This window comes from Gymnogyps californianus, chromosome 7 (genome assembly GCF_018139145.2).
Source record: "Gymnogyps californianus isolate 813 chromosome 7, ASM1813914v2, whole genome shotgun sequence".
Classification (NCBI taxonomy): Eukaryota; Metazoa; Chordata; class Aves; order Accipitriformes; family Cathartidae; genus Gymnogyps; species Gymnogyps californianus.
In genome coordinates, this window is record NC_059477.1 from 29,722,032 (window position 1) to 29,738,228 (window position 16,197).

Sequence of the window (16,197 nt, forward strand, 5' to 3'; positions counted from 1 at the left end):
CATTTAATTCTCTCTGCAACAGTTCAGCTCTAGATGCTACAGATTTTTCTTTGTTTGCTTGTTTGTTTAGTGAATAATCATCCAAAACCTCTAGAGCATATCCCGTTCTAATCTAATGTGAAATGTTAAAAGCTGCTCACCAGCAAATTAGCTCTTGCCAAATTATGTGCACACCAGATCCTACAAGTCAAATAAAATTAAACTGAAGTTTGGTTTCTGCTTTGGTAGAGATAGACAGCTTAGAAACTGGCCCTGGGGTACACAGTCAAACGGCTGTCTGGCTTAACAGCGCAAAACACGTACTGTAATTATGCCAGTCATTTCCTCTTAACCACTCATTGGTGCAAAATGCACACTTCAGAGATGTTTACCTGCTTTTTCAGGGATAAAGTACACCAGGAAATCCTTCTGGTCCAGACAGAACTGCAAGTCATATCTTATCCTTATAGCGCAGTGCTTTTCAGGAATATACTTGAAGGGTTTGGCAGCTAAACATCATTGCAGTTGATTGAGTTTCAACATGAATGACAATACCCCGGAGCTCTCCCGCCTCCCCAAGCTTCGTTTTTCAAACCTTTCTAACCTTTGTTGGGAGTATCCAGTTTATTTGCACATCGGCACGTTACAACAAGACCTTGTAAAGAATTTGAGGGTTCAGACAGTGCCTGGTAAAGGAGATTTATTTGCTACTTTGATCACAAACAACTTTTTATTACTATATTTTGGCAACACCAAAGTCTCAGGTTTTTCTGTCTCACAAACACAGCCTTTGTGCATGGGAAGCATCAGGAGAAAGAACTGTTTCAGCATTGAAGGGTAAAACCCCACCTCTGCTGAAGCCAAGGGCAGTTTTGCCATTGACCCCATGCAACCCGTACAGATTAAAGGCATGGAGAAATGTAATGGGACAGGTTAGAGAAGGGAGTTTTCTCACGTTGAGAAGCAGCCTGCCTGTTTATCACCATTTGCTCCAGACCAGAAATCATCCACAGTGGGAAGAGAAATGAACCCAGAGGAGATAAAATGCGAGAGAAAGATGAAGAGCAGGACACTGCAGCATTTTGTTATTAGAGGTGCCAAGCAGTCCATAAACTCACCTTTCTTGATACTGCTACACAAGTGTGAGCAATTATTAGTCTGATCTGAATCTCACTGAGCTTAGTGGAAGCTTTTGGTCCTGATGGGCTTTGAGTCAACTCTGTAGTACATGTTACCACCAGCATGCGTAGTAACACATGCATTTCTTTAACTTATGCAAGTTTTGTAGAACAAGTGAGTGCCGCTAATCAGCCAAGGTGATTTCTCAAGGACAGAGCAAGCCCATATGATGTGCCTTTTCAAAGAACCAGCATGTTATCTATAAGAAATTCTTAAATGATTTCTAATAGCTTGAGTTGCTTCAGACTAGATTGTCAAAATATGCCTAAAATGCACCTGTGAGTCTGAAGCTACTCATAAATCATGATGAATTTTTTCAGCTGGGAAAAAGAAAAGCTGAAAATTTGTAATTTTTAAGGGTTTTTTCCCCAGGATTTTTAGATAAATCATTTTGATTTTTAAAATTACAGAGGAGAGTTTCAGAATAGAAGTGGCTCCATTTAAGGTACACCTGAACAGATTTTTTTTTTTAAAGGATTAATTTATGAAAAAAAGATCAGTTCAGATAAACTAAATTTTTATGTGGATTTTTTGCTGGGTTTTTTTGTTTTTTTTTTTTACTTTATCTAGGGGTCCATGAGTTTGCCTGCTTGGATCCTAGGAAAAATGCCATTTTTAAAAACAATACGTTACCAGAATATGTGCCTAATAAAACAGTGTGGCTTCAGGATATACCTTTAAGACTGCAAGCCTTGTCAGTGATTAATTCAGCCTCTCTGAAGTGGAATGCAAAGCAGAATAGCAAGGAAGATAGATAGTAATCAATCAATATTGTAAATCACCACTAAAATCCACAGACAGCATAAATGTAGAGTAACAGAAACACTTTTATATGGAATTCATGTCAAAGCAGTACTGCTCCAGCACCCTGGGGTTCAATTATATCTATGGCAGCTCTATATAGGATTAGTCTCTCATCTCTGGGAGGGTGGAAAGAAAGGGAGAGGAGAAGGAGAATGTCACCCAGAATTGCAAAACCTTGGATGAAAAATGTAGGTGTGAGCACTCTTTCTGGAACTTTAAAGTGAGTTTAATTCAAATGAAACAACCCAATAAATAATACCTTGCAGCTGACTTTGAAATGTTCGCACCGGTGCTACTGAATTCTACAGCTGCAAACTTTCATTCCCATCATAAATGACATGCTATAATTATATTTTTTACAAGGTTCCCTATATATGTTGATTTATTTTTTAATTTCTCTTTCATTAATAGCCTTTTTCTTCCTTGGGAAGATAAGGTGATCTGAAAAATGCCCACTGGCTTTTTCAGTGACCCTTTTTTTGGCGTGACAATGCCAATAATAAAAACTAATTTCCTCCTCTGATTTCCTCATCTGCACAAAGCAAAGATTCCTTCTACCTGTGCTTGCAAGCTATTGGGAATACAAAGGCCACCAAATAACTGGTCTAAAACACATACATATTTTTTCATCTTCTCTTTAAGAGCTCACTTTTTAATCCATTAACAATCACAAATAGCAAACAAAGTCATGAGTGGTTTGGGTTCCCCCCATCGCAGTATGTCACTGCTATAATTGATTGCCAGTTAACTTGTGTTAGCCAGCCAGTTCAGTAAGCCACAAACATTCATCTCCTGGAATAAATGTTTGCAGACTGTCTATACTAGCATTTACAAATGCATTATCTAACCAGAGTTAATTCCAGCCATCCTTTAACAAAATTAAATCTAGTCTAGAGAAGAGCTCTGTTATTACTGTGCCTTGTACATCTGCTTCGTGGATTGTTTAGAGGGGTTATTTGTTACTGACAATATTGCATTACTGACTCTCACTTTAGGGCTTCCCTGGAGGTGGTCTTGTCTGTCTTTCCTCCTTTTTTTTTTTTGGCTGCCACGACTGCTTTTTTCTCTGCGATACCTCTTGAGATGCCTTCCTGAGCTCATGTGTGGGTCATCTGTCTAGCACAAGTCTCTCTTTTGCCGATAGGGTAGTCTGCTCATCTTCATGGTGTCCACATGTCGATATGCATCAGCACCGGACAGATGGCTGTGGAAGTATGTGATATCCCGTCTTTATACTCCTAAATGTACCTCCCCAAAGTGATGGTTAAAGAAGGGCAGGCAGACACAAGAAATGGTTCTTTCCCCAAACAAATTATGAAGTGCCTAGTCATGGAGAAAAGACGCAAGACACATTTTGTGCTCCTCATTTTTTGTTTTTGAAGGCAGATAAGAAAATGGCAGGGATAAGGGAAGTGGTAGGGTAAGGGCAGGAAACCATCAGGAAAAAATGAAGAAAAAACAAGTAAATCAAGATGGTGGCCAAGTTGCAGTTTCCAGTAGATCCGGAAGTGGTACTCATCCTTTTGGTGCCATCTTCCAAGGCTGTAGAGGGTTGAGGGATGTAGTAATATCAGGCAGCTCTTAGGTGGGCTAAGAAGAGGCTTTCAATCCCAAGCTTTTTGTAAGTATAGCAAAAAAGCTGTGGAGATCTGTGTTTTAAAGCCAAGACATGTTTACCACTGGGCCTCTATTGGAAAGGAGAGATTATGAAAAGCAGTACTGTAAAAGAAAACATCTTTAGGAATGAGCAAAGATGATCCAGTGAGTGGAGGGGGAGGTGGTAAACCAGGCTTGTACCTTGCTTGAATGTGTTTACAACCCCTTAAAGCAGAATTTGGCCTCCCTTCGCTAAAATGCCTCCAGATAGCCCCAGGGCTGCTTAGGTAAGGGCATAAATGGTTTGTGATGCTGAGGGTCCTACTGACAAATTGCCAGGAGGCTGAGTTACACTTAATTTGCATATAAATTGCAACCATTTTTATCAAATATAAATGCACGCAATCGTAATACAGCATTTGCTTATTCTTCTTTCTCCTTTGAGAGATGAATACAAATTGTTTGCCTTTAAGTTTAATATTAAATAGCTGCACCACCTCAACATTGCAAAGAGTGGAGGAGGGGGAGAAGAAGTTGGCAGTGGAACCTAATTTAGGACCTTGGCAAACCAGGTCTGGCCAAGCAAGGGCTTAGTGGATACCCACATGAACCATTTGATACCTCCAGGCAAACCAAAGGTGAACAAATTCAAGCTGAGGGACCTGCCAGGTTAGTTCCACAACTGCCAAAGCTTCAGACCAAATGCAAAACTTAATTGTACCTGATATTTATATTTAACTCAAGTCTGATTATTCCAGTAATTAGGGCTCCTGCAGTTCTGGATTGAAAGGTTCAAGCTTTTTTCCACAGAAAATTCTGCTAGTGGGGATGTTGGTTCTGATAATATCACGAGACTTGTAGTCACAGTTTTAGGTAATGGGTCAAACTCATTGCTTAAGACACTAAATTAGACTGTCCCAGATTCCCAAAAAGGCCACTTGCCCTGACCTCCTCCTGTCCTTCTGCGCTTGCTGACTGAGGTTTGCACAGTGGTAGGGCATTAATGCCTAACATTTTTACCACTGTTCAGAATTTATTTCATTTACAATGTAAACACTATGTCTATTATTAGCCAGATGGTACAGTCTTTTCATTTTAGTCTTCTTTATGTTTAATGGTGACATGGGTTAAGAATATTGCTATTAGCTTCTAATAATGCATAGTGCTAATAATCCCTTCCAATAAAGTACAGAGGGCTGTGAAAAGCCAGAAGGAAAGGCAGCTGATGTGAGGCCAGCAGCAAGAAATCACCACTATAAGGCCTGAGGGAAGGATGTTAATGGGTAGCACTCGGTGTCTGTGTAAAGGCAGCCGGGGAGAAGGCAGTACAGCTAGGAGGTAAGGCGAGGGATGCTGTATTCATGAGCCTAGGACAGAGAAAGTTTTCATTTTTGCATAGAAAAACTGGAATTAGCTGAATGCACATTGGCAGCAACAAAGTTTCTCTGTGTGTGATGGAGAAACTTGTAAGACCTCATCTTTGCCTCTTCCGACTGTTACAAGGCAGCCAGCAGACAAGGTTTCCCTTTTGCTGCTCTGTTTTCTTTCATTGTTTGGAATAAGCTCTTTGTCTCTTTTTCCTTTAGCTTACAGCTAACATTTTCTTCTCCCCTGTTGTCTATACATGTGGTTTCTTATTCTTCACAGCCAGTGGTGTGAACATACCAAGGATTGAATTTGGCTCTGAGCAGCGTGTCCTAGCAATCTCTTCCAAATTGCACTAATATCTTCCCTGGGTTTGTGGAAAGCCTGTCAGGTTTTTCCACTGGCAACAGTGGATGAAACTGCAGCCAAATTGCTACCAGCACAATATACAAAGGATGAATCCATGTATCCAGAGCTCTGGGGAGACCATCATCTACTGAAGTGCCTTTCCCCACCCTCCTCCCCCAAAATAATAATTGAAAGAAGAAATCCAAGTTCCACAGTCTAAGCATGAACCCCCTCATTGTCACCTCCAACCCTGGCAACGTGGTGAAATCAAACGTTCACAGACAGTCATACAGCTTGAGGTGTAGATGATGCCAAAGTAGAGCCCCACGTGCAAATTTCTCTGCCAACTTCTAAATACCTAAGGATACTAATAGCATAGAAACTATTTGCCTTCTTTCCCAGACTACCCTACCAGTTGTCACAGCTGGGGATTTGGTAAAAGGGACATGTTTTTTCTCGATAACATAAAATTGAAAATGTCTCTTGGAGAACATTCTTTAAAGGCTGCTTTGTAGCCTTTAGTTCATTTCTTGCTTATTGTGCAGCAATTTACATCAAAACTAGTAGTCAAAGATGGGTCTTCCTGTGATTTACATGCTTCTGGCAGTGCAACAGAGCTTTACTATATAAATGAGAATAAAGTCAGGTTTTTCAAGCACCTGCCTGAGAATCAGTATTGCAGGAGAGTCTTTCTAGTCGTGGCTTAGTCTTACTAGGGAGAAATAAATGCCATAGGCAAAAGGAGGTCAGACAAAAACACCAGGAAGGGAGAAAGTTTGCTGCTCTCCTCCCTCCAAAATTGTGGGATTTAATATCCTCTGAACACCATGCAGTGTTGCTTGTTACGCATTTACAGACTGAATAGTCTTGGCCTTTGGTATCACTGCAACTAGCATGATTAAATGAGGGTACTCTACACCTCAAGGAACAGCGATCAATACATACAACAATGGTAAACAGTCTGAATTTTCATCATTCCAGAGCTGCTCCCTAAAAAGTTTAGACATTTATGTTTTATAATTGCAACTTGTTGCTATGTGAACAGTAAATTAGTGCTAAGGGAAGGAAACAAAACATTGTTATTTACTGCAGAAAGGTCATTCCTTCAAAAGAGGTCTTCTGTCATACATCTGTCCTAGGACAATTTGTTACATGCAATTTGTACATTGCTAAATTATGTCAACAGTTGCAGAGCTTATTAAAAAAAAAATTTAAAACCCAGCAGCAAAAACATTAATTATACAAAATGTCTAAATGGAGAATTGAACTGGGAGTCTTATCAAGAGAAAAAATGAATCTTTAACTACAAATAAGTTAAAATATGTGTGTCAAGAAGTCGAATGTACCCAACAGGAAAAAGGCAGTGCTTTGAACTCCAGAAATCTCTGAGAAGGACTCTTCAGTGGGCCTAGCTTTATCTTCTTGCCTGGTCTCTGTGACAAAGCTGACCTGTCCACCCTGAGGTGGTTGCTGACACGTGAGGGGGAGGGAGAGGATCTTGCATTGACCCCAAACATCACCAGCTACAGTGACACTTGCATCCTCAGGCAGAGCTGCTGAGGTTGATTATGTATTTTACCCACAGCTGTAGAGCCTCCAGGCAAGGACAAGCCTGGAACCCCATCAGCTGTGTGCTGTGACAGGAGTCAGCAGTGAGAGACCTCTTGCAACCCCATGCTCTCTACCCTGGGGGTGACCCTGCCACCATGCCTTCTCCTCATCGGACCTTTGGGGACCCCTTGGCTCAAGGTATCTCCACAGAGAGGTCATAAGGGTCCTCTGCTGTGGCTGACACCTTTCTTGGGTAGCTCTTCTCTGTGGAGGGAGCCCTTTCTTCTTCAAGATCCAGGATAGGCAGGTCGATGGAGCTGAACCCCTCCTTTTAAAGCTGATAAATCCTCCGAGTACCTTCCATTTCACCTTCCCATCCTTCGGTACATCAGTATGAGGTGAGATCTCACTGACTTTCCTACCCCAGGGGCAAGATATTGAGTCCAGTGGGATTGATAAATATTAGCTGGCTGTGGGCAGCACACATGCAGGCACACACGCACGCACACACACGTACACACATGCTCTTTTCCTTTCTGGGGAATAAGAAATGCTACTTTTTCTTGTTGTTCAAACTAAACAATATCCCAGGCACTAATCCCATTTCTTAGTGACACCAATGTAACCTCATATTACTTTACCATTTGGGGATTTGCCACTGTAACATTTTTATATTATTCTTAGCTAAGTCTAGAAAAAAATTAAGCCTTTCTTTTTTATTGTCCTTCTGTGAAAAATTTCTTAATCCTAAAAGAATATGAGAACCTCTTTTTCTCCATAGTCTATAATGCATAAATATTTTAAGTAGACTGGAAGATATCCTCCAAGCTTCAGTGAAAAAGTTCACTCAAATCACAGATATTTTTTAATGGCATAGATGGCATTAACAATTAATAAACATTTTATTTTTTCAAATAATTTTAGAGATGTGAACAAGGCAAAATAATATCTAAAGTTAAATCAATAAGAATTTGGTGTACTTATAATTCTTGTGTTCTTTCTGATAGCTATAAGTTTTGACTGCTTTTCTAAAGTTTACAGAATCTGATTCTTTTAAGTAAATATTCTCTATGTGATACTATATTTCAGATGGAGCTCTTTGGTAGCCTTGGTTTTTGACTATTAAAACACATCACTAGTAAATAATTAAACATGAGAGATTGAACTTAGTAAATGCTCTAGTGAGAAGATGGCACATTTTCCCTCACAGGCATGTAATAATAAATGCTGTTTGACCAGTTAAGCAAGCAGCATGCAGAAATAAAATCTTCACAGCCTAATCCAAAACTTGCTGCAGTCAATAGAAACAGACCCATTAACATCAAAGGATTTTAGATCATCTCTTTACTGAATAAGTGTGTGTGTATTATTAGAATGGTTAGGGACAAAGAGAATTAGTTGTTACTGATATGACAGCAATTTAGCCATCTCCTTTGTTATTCTTGTAGGATGCATTGCCTTTGTGTGCATGGATATTGTGAGACACAAAGGCTTCTCAAAGACTCAGGATATGTAATGTTGGGTTTCTTCTCTTCTCCCTTCCATGAAAATAAATAAGGGTACTCTCATGTGACATAACAAGGCCTTGTGTGTGCTTACCTCCCATTTAGAAAAAGCCACAAATGGCAGTTTTAACTCCAGAAATTAACATGTACAAAACTTTCCTTGGATGGAAGAAAAGAGAAAACAATGTTTCTCCACCATGCACACGCTGTATTAGACAGCAGGCCACAGTCACACCAGCTAACTTTCATGTACAAGTGACAGATCACGGCTCCTTCTGTTGCTAATGGAGCGAAGCAGAAAGCTACCTTGGGTGTGCTGAGTCATACAATGCAGGGCTCCACTGGCTACATAGCAAATATGCCTGAAGTTAGGGGGTGTGAATATCCATTTACATGTACATCCATCCAGATCACTGTAAGCTTGCTTCAGCACACCACAAAAAGGTTCTCAAAAGCCCTGCACAGTATAAAGGCACTACCTTTTGAGAATAAAACCAACACCTTTTAGGTTTGGTACAGGTTTTTTAGATAAAATTCCCTCAATTACCTTCTTTGGTTACTCTACTTTTTTTTGCTTCCTAATCTAAAATGTTTGACCATGGCTGTGGGTTGCTTACTAGATCACAGACCTGTGCTCCTCTTCAGCCACAGGTACATGCAGCAATAGTCTTGTCTTTGCCCAGCTTCTGTTCCCACCAAAATCGTCAAGTTTGCTTTGACTTATTGTAGTAAGAGTCTATTGACTTCCTAAGCGAGTTGCTTTCCATCTTGTGCTTGACTCAGTGCATTAAGCTGTAAAACTGGAAAAAAGTGAACTGTGTTTCCCTTGAAAAAGAAAATTGAAAGACCTTTTTAAAAAAAGCAGAGGAAAGTTCCCTTAATGGACTTAGACTGCATTAAACCCGCTATAAAATACCATACTGGTTATTATATTACTCCTGCCATTTTTATTGAATAAGCAAAAAAATACCCCAAACAAAAAGCCACTAAAACTTCTTAAAATCTATTTTTAATATTGCTTGAGTTAACTTTTTAAGCAGTTTGTGGAGTTTCTATCTGTTTTCCTTCCTTTCTTTTTAATTTATTTTTGTATTACTATTGTACATCAGGAACAACAGTTTCCATATAAGGTGATGGCCAGATAGGTTAGAGATTTTTCACTCAACTATCCCATGACCCATCAAAGCAGCAAAATGTTACAATTCAGTTCAGTGCCATTGATATTAGTAGCAGCAGAGACTTAAACAGCATGATTCAGCATTACACTAGCTGAAAGATCACACCTTGGATATATCAGGTACCACAGCAATAACAAGAGCCATTAAGTAATTAAGAAAAGATGAGCAGGTGACAGGGTTTGGGGTCTTTTTAAGAATGACCTGGCAGGAGCTGGTGACTAGCTGCTGAAAGTTTATGACTGGGAGAGGCCATTGTTGCTGTGAGACCAACACACATGCACTCACGCCCAGCACAAAATAAAGTGTGAGGTTTCCTTTTTGCTCGAAGCCAGGCTGATTCAGTAGATAGATTTGGGGGGGATGATTGCTTGGATTGTCTCTCAGTGCTCCATTTGACTTTTAATAGCAGGTATAAAAATTGTATCTAATTTTCTACTTTACTCTTTTGAAATATTAACCATTGATAAATTATTAAACTAAATATAAAGTGTTACAAATGTACGTACATTTCATAAAAAGCTCTGCTCAGGCGTGCTACATAATGGGACTGCTTCTGCCACACAAACAGGCCAGAAACCAGCTCCTCTTCTCTTTTCTATTTTTTTCCCATGTCTGTTGGCCCAGGTATTTCCAAGGTAGTTACATGTCTGTGTGGTGAGATAAAATGCAACAAATCCTTACTTGAACTCTTATTTCTGCCTTCTCTCAACTCGTTGCTCTCCTCATCATCTCCTCCTCCCCTTTTTCCCCATTTGTAAAGCCTGTGCAATCCCATATAGACTTTCTGTGAAATTTCACTAAATGTGCTTACTGGAAATGGGTTAATAAAACCGTTGATCTTGCAGCTGGATCAGAGCACAAACATGTCTGTTTGATCTCTTTCGCTTCAGAGGCTCTCAAACTCCATAAGATACTGCTCCTTCTTGGACTGGAACTAGAGATTTTAGCAAGATATTTATGCTTAACACATACTGAAGAAGGCAATACTTCTTCCTTATCCAGAGGATTTGAAATGTTTCTTTTGTCTGAAAATCTATTTCAAATGGAAAGCTACAGCTTTCCCATATCCCAGTGTTAGTATTTTTCCCTTTAAAATTTACACACCCTTTCAGGACTAGTGCAGTAACCAGGGTTATATTAGGCTTAAGTTCACCAAAGGCTGATGCTGTACACTTCAGAGCATCTCTGAGTGGTACTACATCTTTAACAGTATTTATACTACAGCAAAGTCACCATGAGAAATAATCTCTTAAGTACGTTAAGAATTAAGGTCTGTGCTGAATTAGGATCTAAGTTACTTTGAAAAGAATCCTTTGTAGGACTAATTTTGTCCATTTGGTCCTCAAATTGACTGTGAAAAAAATCAATAAGTCCAAAATGCACAACCAGTCTTATTGGAAAATTTCAGCTTTCTTCAGAAGTTTCCGTTTTCCATTAAGTGACAAAAAGGAAGGAACAAGGAAGATAGAGAGTGTTAAACTGTCCATTTTTCTCAAAATATTCATAGTAAGGGACCCAAGAAGCCTATTCTCCCATCCTAAAGCAATTTCAGTATATTTTTGCTTTAAACCAGCCTATATTCAACCAAGCTGTTCTTAAGAGACCCCAGTGATAAAGACTATGAAACCTCCCCTGCTTGTTTCTACCATAATAAATTTTTGTCCCTTGAGGTCTAACTGAAATACATCCCTGATGGCCATGTCAGCCTGATACTTCTTGCTTTATACACACGTAGAGAAAAGATTGAAATGAAATACAGTGACTGTTCTTGTGCCTCCATCTTCACTCTCTTTTCCTTCTGACTACCCAAGCCAGGTTATGTCCCCATAGCTCACCTCTTTAAAAACTGTGCTCATTCTCTGTCCACTTTCCTGGGCTCCCTTTAACTGGTCCATATCTTTGTGGAGGGAGGTGACACCACATTACCACAGCCATGTGGCTCCCACGGTGAGCTGCCTCCCACAGCGGGTCCAGTCACCCTGGAAAATGAAATCCCACTTGGAAGCCTGGCCATGAGAGAACAGGAGGAACATGATGGGTCTGAACTGCAACTCCTGAGCACTGTCCTGGGAAAGCAAAATGTTGACACTTAATGATTTAGGAGATGTTGCTCCATTGTTCCCTGAAATGCCAAGATTCCTACCATAAAGAGGAGGAAAAATCTTGTTTTCTAGTCATCACAACTGTAAAAAATCAGCGAAAAACAGAAAGAGTGAATATTGTGCCAGGTCTTAGAGAGAGCTGTGTGCACCAGGGAGTAAAACTTGCAGCTCACTCAGATACTGTTTGTATTATGGACTTCAAAGAGACACTGTGCAAGTCATTTGAGGAAGAGTCTAAATGCCGCATTTATGGCCTTACATAATTCCAGTAGCTTTAGCACTATGAAGAAAAATGTCAAGTCCGGCCCTAAGTATTTGAAACATGGTGAATTACCCTGGATATTTGCTGTATTAAGTTACCATGAAAATATAAGCCTTAACAAAAGTAATTAGCACTCACACCTTGTTTTACATGGGCAATGCACTTTGTGGATAAGAGCCTAACAGTGGTGTTAAAGTCGTGTATGTTGTGCTTTATCAGACTAGTGGATTGTAGCCCTTCAGGTTAAATGGTTCAGAATAACGGAAGAAAATCCAGGTGCAATTTGCTACTGTGGTTTTTCTCTAATATCAAATCCTTGCAGGGTTAGCTGCTTCCTCTACTTCCTAGATTACCCAAATGTTTGTGATTTCAAGTTGCCATGAGATAATTTGCAGTACCTATGCATTTGTCTGCTTGGTTTCAAGAATTATGGGAAATATTAAGTATGAAAAAAAGTGGGAAGACAGATCAAGAAACTGGTAGCTGGAATCTAGCCGGATACCTTTCCTTTTCCCGTTCTTAAAATGGCATTTCTTACTTAGAGCCCATAGGCAGAAGGATCGCTGCACGTTAACGGGGACATGCTTGCACCTCTACCTATTTTTTGCATAGATTTTTTTTTCTATCTTTCCCTACTAAGAAAAGTAAGAGGCAGAGCTGCTCCCCTTCCCCACAGCTTGCCACAGATCATCCCCTTTTGTGTGGCAGGATGTCTAGTTTGAAAGCTTGGTTATAATGACAAAAATGCTCCGATGTAACTGTGATTGCTGAGCTAAGTAAACTGAGATACAACTGGGCTGTGAACAGGCTGATGAGTATCCAAAGCCAAATCTGAGTTATCTGGGTACAATTTGGAAATATGACTTACGCTTTCTGCTGTACAACATTTCAAAATTACTTCTTGAGTCAATACTCATCTTTACTGCTTCAGCTCAGCTGAACTCCCTAAAAGAAAAACAAAAATCCAAGGTTGCTAAGAGCTCAAGACTTTCCCTGAGGAGGGTATCGGATAATAACAGCATCAGCCAAAATAATCTAGGACCTTTTACCATCAAAAAAATTATTTCATTGATCAACCATATAATATATCACATTTTCTGAAGCATGTAAAATTAAATGAAAGCTAGTTATCTTTAATGTTCTGGCAACTTAAAAATAAACCTTTCATGAGTGCTCTATATATACACCATATATATATTCATGTTTTGTTTCTCTGGAAGCAAGACAATTTTATTAACTGTTTACACAAAGGAAGGAGTTTTCTTATTGGTGCATAGGTATCCTGGGAACCTTCTTCCTAGAAGTCAATAATGTCGCTGTATTGGGGAAAGAACAGACATTTGTTGGTATCGTGGTTTAACCCCAGCCAGCAACCAAGCACCACACAGCTGCTCACCCCTCCCCCCTCCCAGTGGGGTGGGGAGGAGGATCAGGAAAAAAAAGTAAAACTCGTGGGTTGAGATAAGAACAGTTTAATAGCTAAAGTAAAATAAAATATAATACTAACTAATAATAATAAAACTATAATAATAATAATTGTAATGAAAAGGAATATAACAAAAAAAAAGAAAGAAATAAAACCCAAGAAAAGACAAGTGATGCACAATGCAATTTCTCACCACCCACTGACCGATGCCTGAGCAGCGATCCACACCTCCTGGCCAATTCCCCCCAGTTTATACACTGAGCATGATGTTCTATGGTATGGAATATCCTTTTGGCTAGTTCAGGTCAGCTGCCCTGGCCATGCTCCCTCCCAGCTTCTTGCATGCCTGCTTGCTGGCAGATTATGGGAAACTGAAAAATCCTTGACTTAAGATAAGCGCTACTTAGCAACACCTAAAACATCAGTGTGTTGTCAACATTATTCTCACACTAAATCCAAACACAGCACTGTACCAGATACTAAGAAGAAAATTAACTCTATCCCAGCTGAAACCAGGACAGCTGGGTAAGAAAATCTCTAGTCTCCAGAAAATCCTCCAAGAAGGATTTTATGAAACACGGAAGTCTTGAAAGGGATATAAATCCACATGCCTCCGGCTTTAACGCAGCCTCTAACTACCAGAGGTTAAAGCAACTTTTGTGGGCAACCTCCTCCATAATTAACTACTGTGGGGTTTCCTGCACTGTGTTTGCAGGTTGTATCAGCCATTGCTAGAGACAAAATTTATGAATAATCTGGCATTACAGTCTGCTCTGACAATACTAATTTTAGAGTAGAAATTGGCACCCTTTATAAAAGAAGAGGTATGTTTTAACTGGGATGTCAAAATTAATTCTAACATGCTTAAAATAATCGTGACGGTTTGATAACTCTCTTAATGCTGTGTGCTAAGTTTGTTTGCTAAGGTGCAATACCTGAGGTAATCCAGCTGACTTCTGTAACAGGACAGAAGGTACACCCAGATCTGTCTCAGTATTAGCATTGAAAATACACCAGTTGTCATATAAATGAGCGTGGGGAGGTGACCACAGCAGGGTGCACACAGGGTAGGAGGTCATGTGTATTTTTTTCACTGCATTACATCCCTGGTCTGACATCGCTGGATATGCCCTTTTCCATCACCATGACATGCTGTGTTAAAGTAATGCATTCTAAGTGAAGCAAGTATGTTACCATAAGGAAATCTTTCATGAAATCATGTCAATGGGAAGTAACACATTCCATTCACACCAATCTCCCTGATGGAAAAGGGTGCTTGGAATTAGCAGAGATTGTCTAGCTCCATGGATAATTTATCAGTGCCACCAGCTGATCTCTAGAAAAGGCTTAAAAATAACAAAAGACAAGTAATCCATTTTCAGAAAAAAAAAAAAGAAGATTGAAAATGTGTTTCAAAAGCTCGTTGGTGTTTCTCGTATTAAAAAGCTTACACTGGTGCATTCCATCTATGGCTTTAGACTATTCTTCACATCGTTTGCATGAAGAAGCTTACAGCTCTCCCCAGACAGAGAGCGGATTACAAATGTTCGTAAGTCAATAGCCTTCACATTTTAAAGTATTTGCTTATTAAAGGCTACTTTAGAAAGTTCAGAATCAAAACCTTGCTATTCCTGTTTGACAAGAAAACCTTGGCAGTTTCCTAATGCTCAGTATAAAAATGATGCTTTACATTTCTTCAACAGTTTCCCTCCTAGGATCTCCAGGTGCTTTGGATAATTAACATAACTTTAATATGTATCCCTGGAAACATCTCTCTGCAATACAGAACTCTTTACACCACGTTCTTGCAAGAAGAGGTCACAAAGCTGGCATCCAAAGGCAATCAATTCAGTGGTTAAATTCCTACTCATGTGAAGAGGTTTTTGACAGATTACTGATAGATTTCATAGATTATTTGATATCGTTAGGGCTGAAGGACCTTCCATGGGCACATTGGCCGACCTTCACAACAGTGAAGGATTGTGCCCAGTGAATCTCTAAGCTCATAATCCCATGGATATGGCCCCAAGACTCAGCCTTTCTGCATCCATTTGCATGCAGATGTTGTTCTGCCTTTGTTCAGATCTCAAAGGAGGAAGTGTGTCCTTCCCCCCCACAACTCTGAATCTATGAAGAATTTTAAGCAATTTTGACATAGCTAAAGAGACCTCACAGATGGTCCAATGAATTTTATGAAAAAAAAATTTATGGGTCTCAGCACTCAAAATATTACTGTGGTAGCGCTCTAGGGATATAAGACACAAATCCACAACAGACTCTCTTCATTAGGCAGGATGCTCATGGACCAGGTTATTATACTGGGACAGATAAAGCAATCCAAATTCCAACACAGACAGGGAGAAATGTGTAGGACTAACAGTAAAATAACATTGAAGTGATTGTACATTTCTCTTAATTCTCACTAGAGGCTGTAGCACAATGATTATTCTATATTAAAAAAAAAAAACAAAAGTGTTTAACAAATATAGTAAAAATCCTAGGTGCAAATAGTCTGTTGCAGAGCCAGAGGCAACACTTAGTTTTACTGACTTGCAAGCTATAGCTGTAACCAGAAGTTCATCCTCTTGTTTAATAGGGACTGACAGGCTGGTTTGGAAAAAAAAAAGCCAAGATTTAACAAAACTCTTGGGCTTGATCCAAACAGAAAATGTTAGATAAAAAGAATTAGACAATCTGGTGGGACAGGGGGGAAGTTGCATCTGTTTTATAGGTGATGACTTTTCCTTTATTGACTCTGGCCTAACTCAAACACGCTGGTTTTGTGGGATTACTAAACTGAGTAATAACAGTGTATTGGGTTTGCATGGCAAGGTTTTAGTAGCGGGGGGGCTATAGGGGTTGCTTCTGTGAGAAGCTACTAGAAGCTTCCCCTATGTCCGAT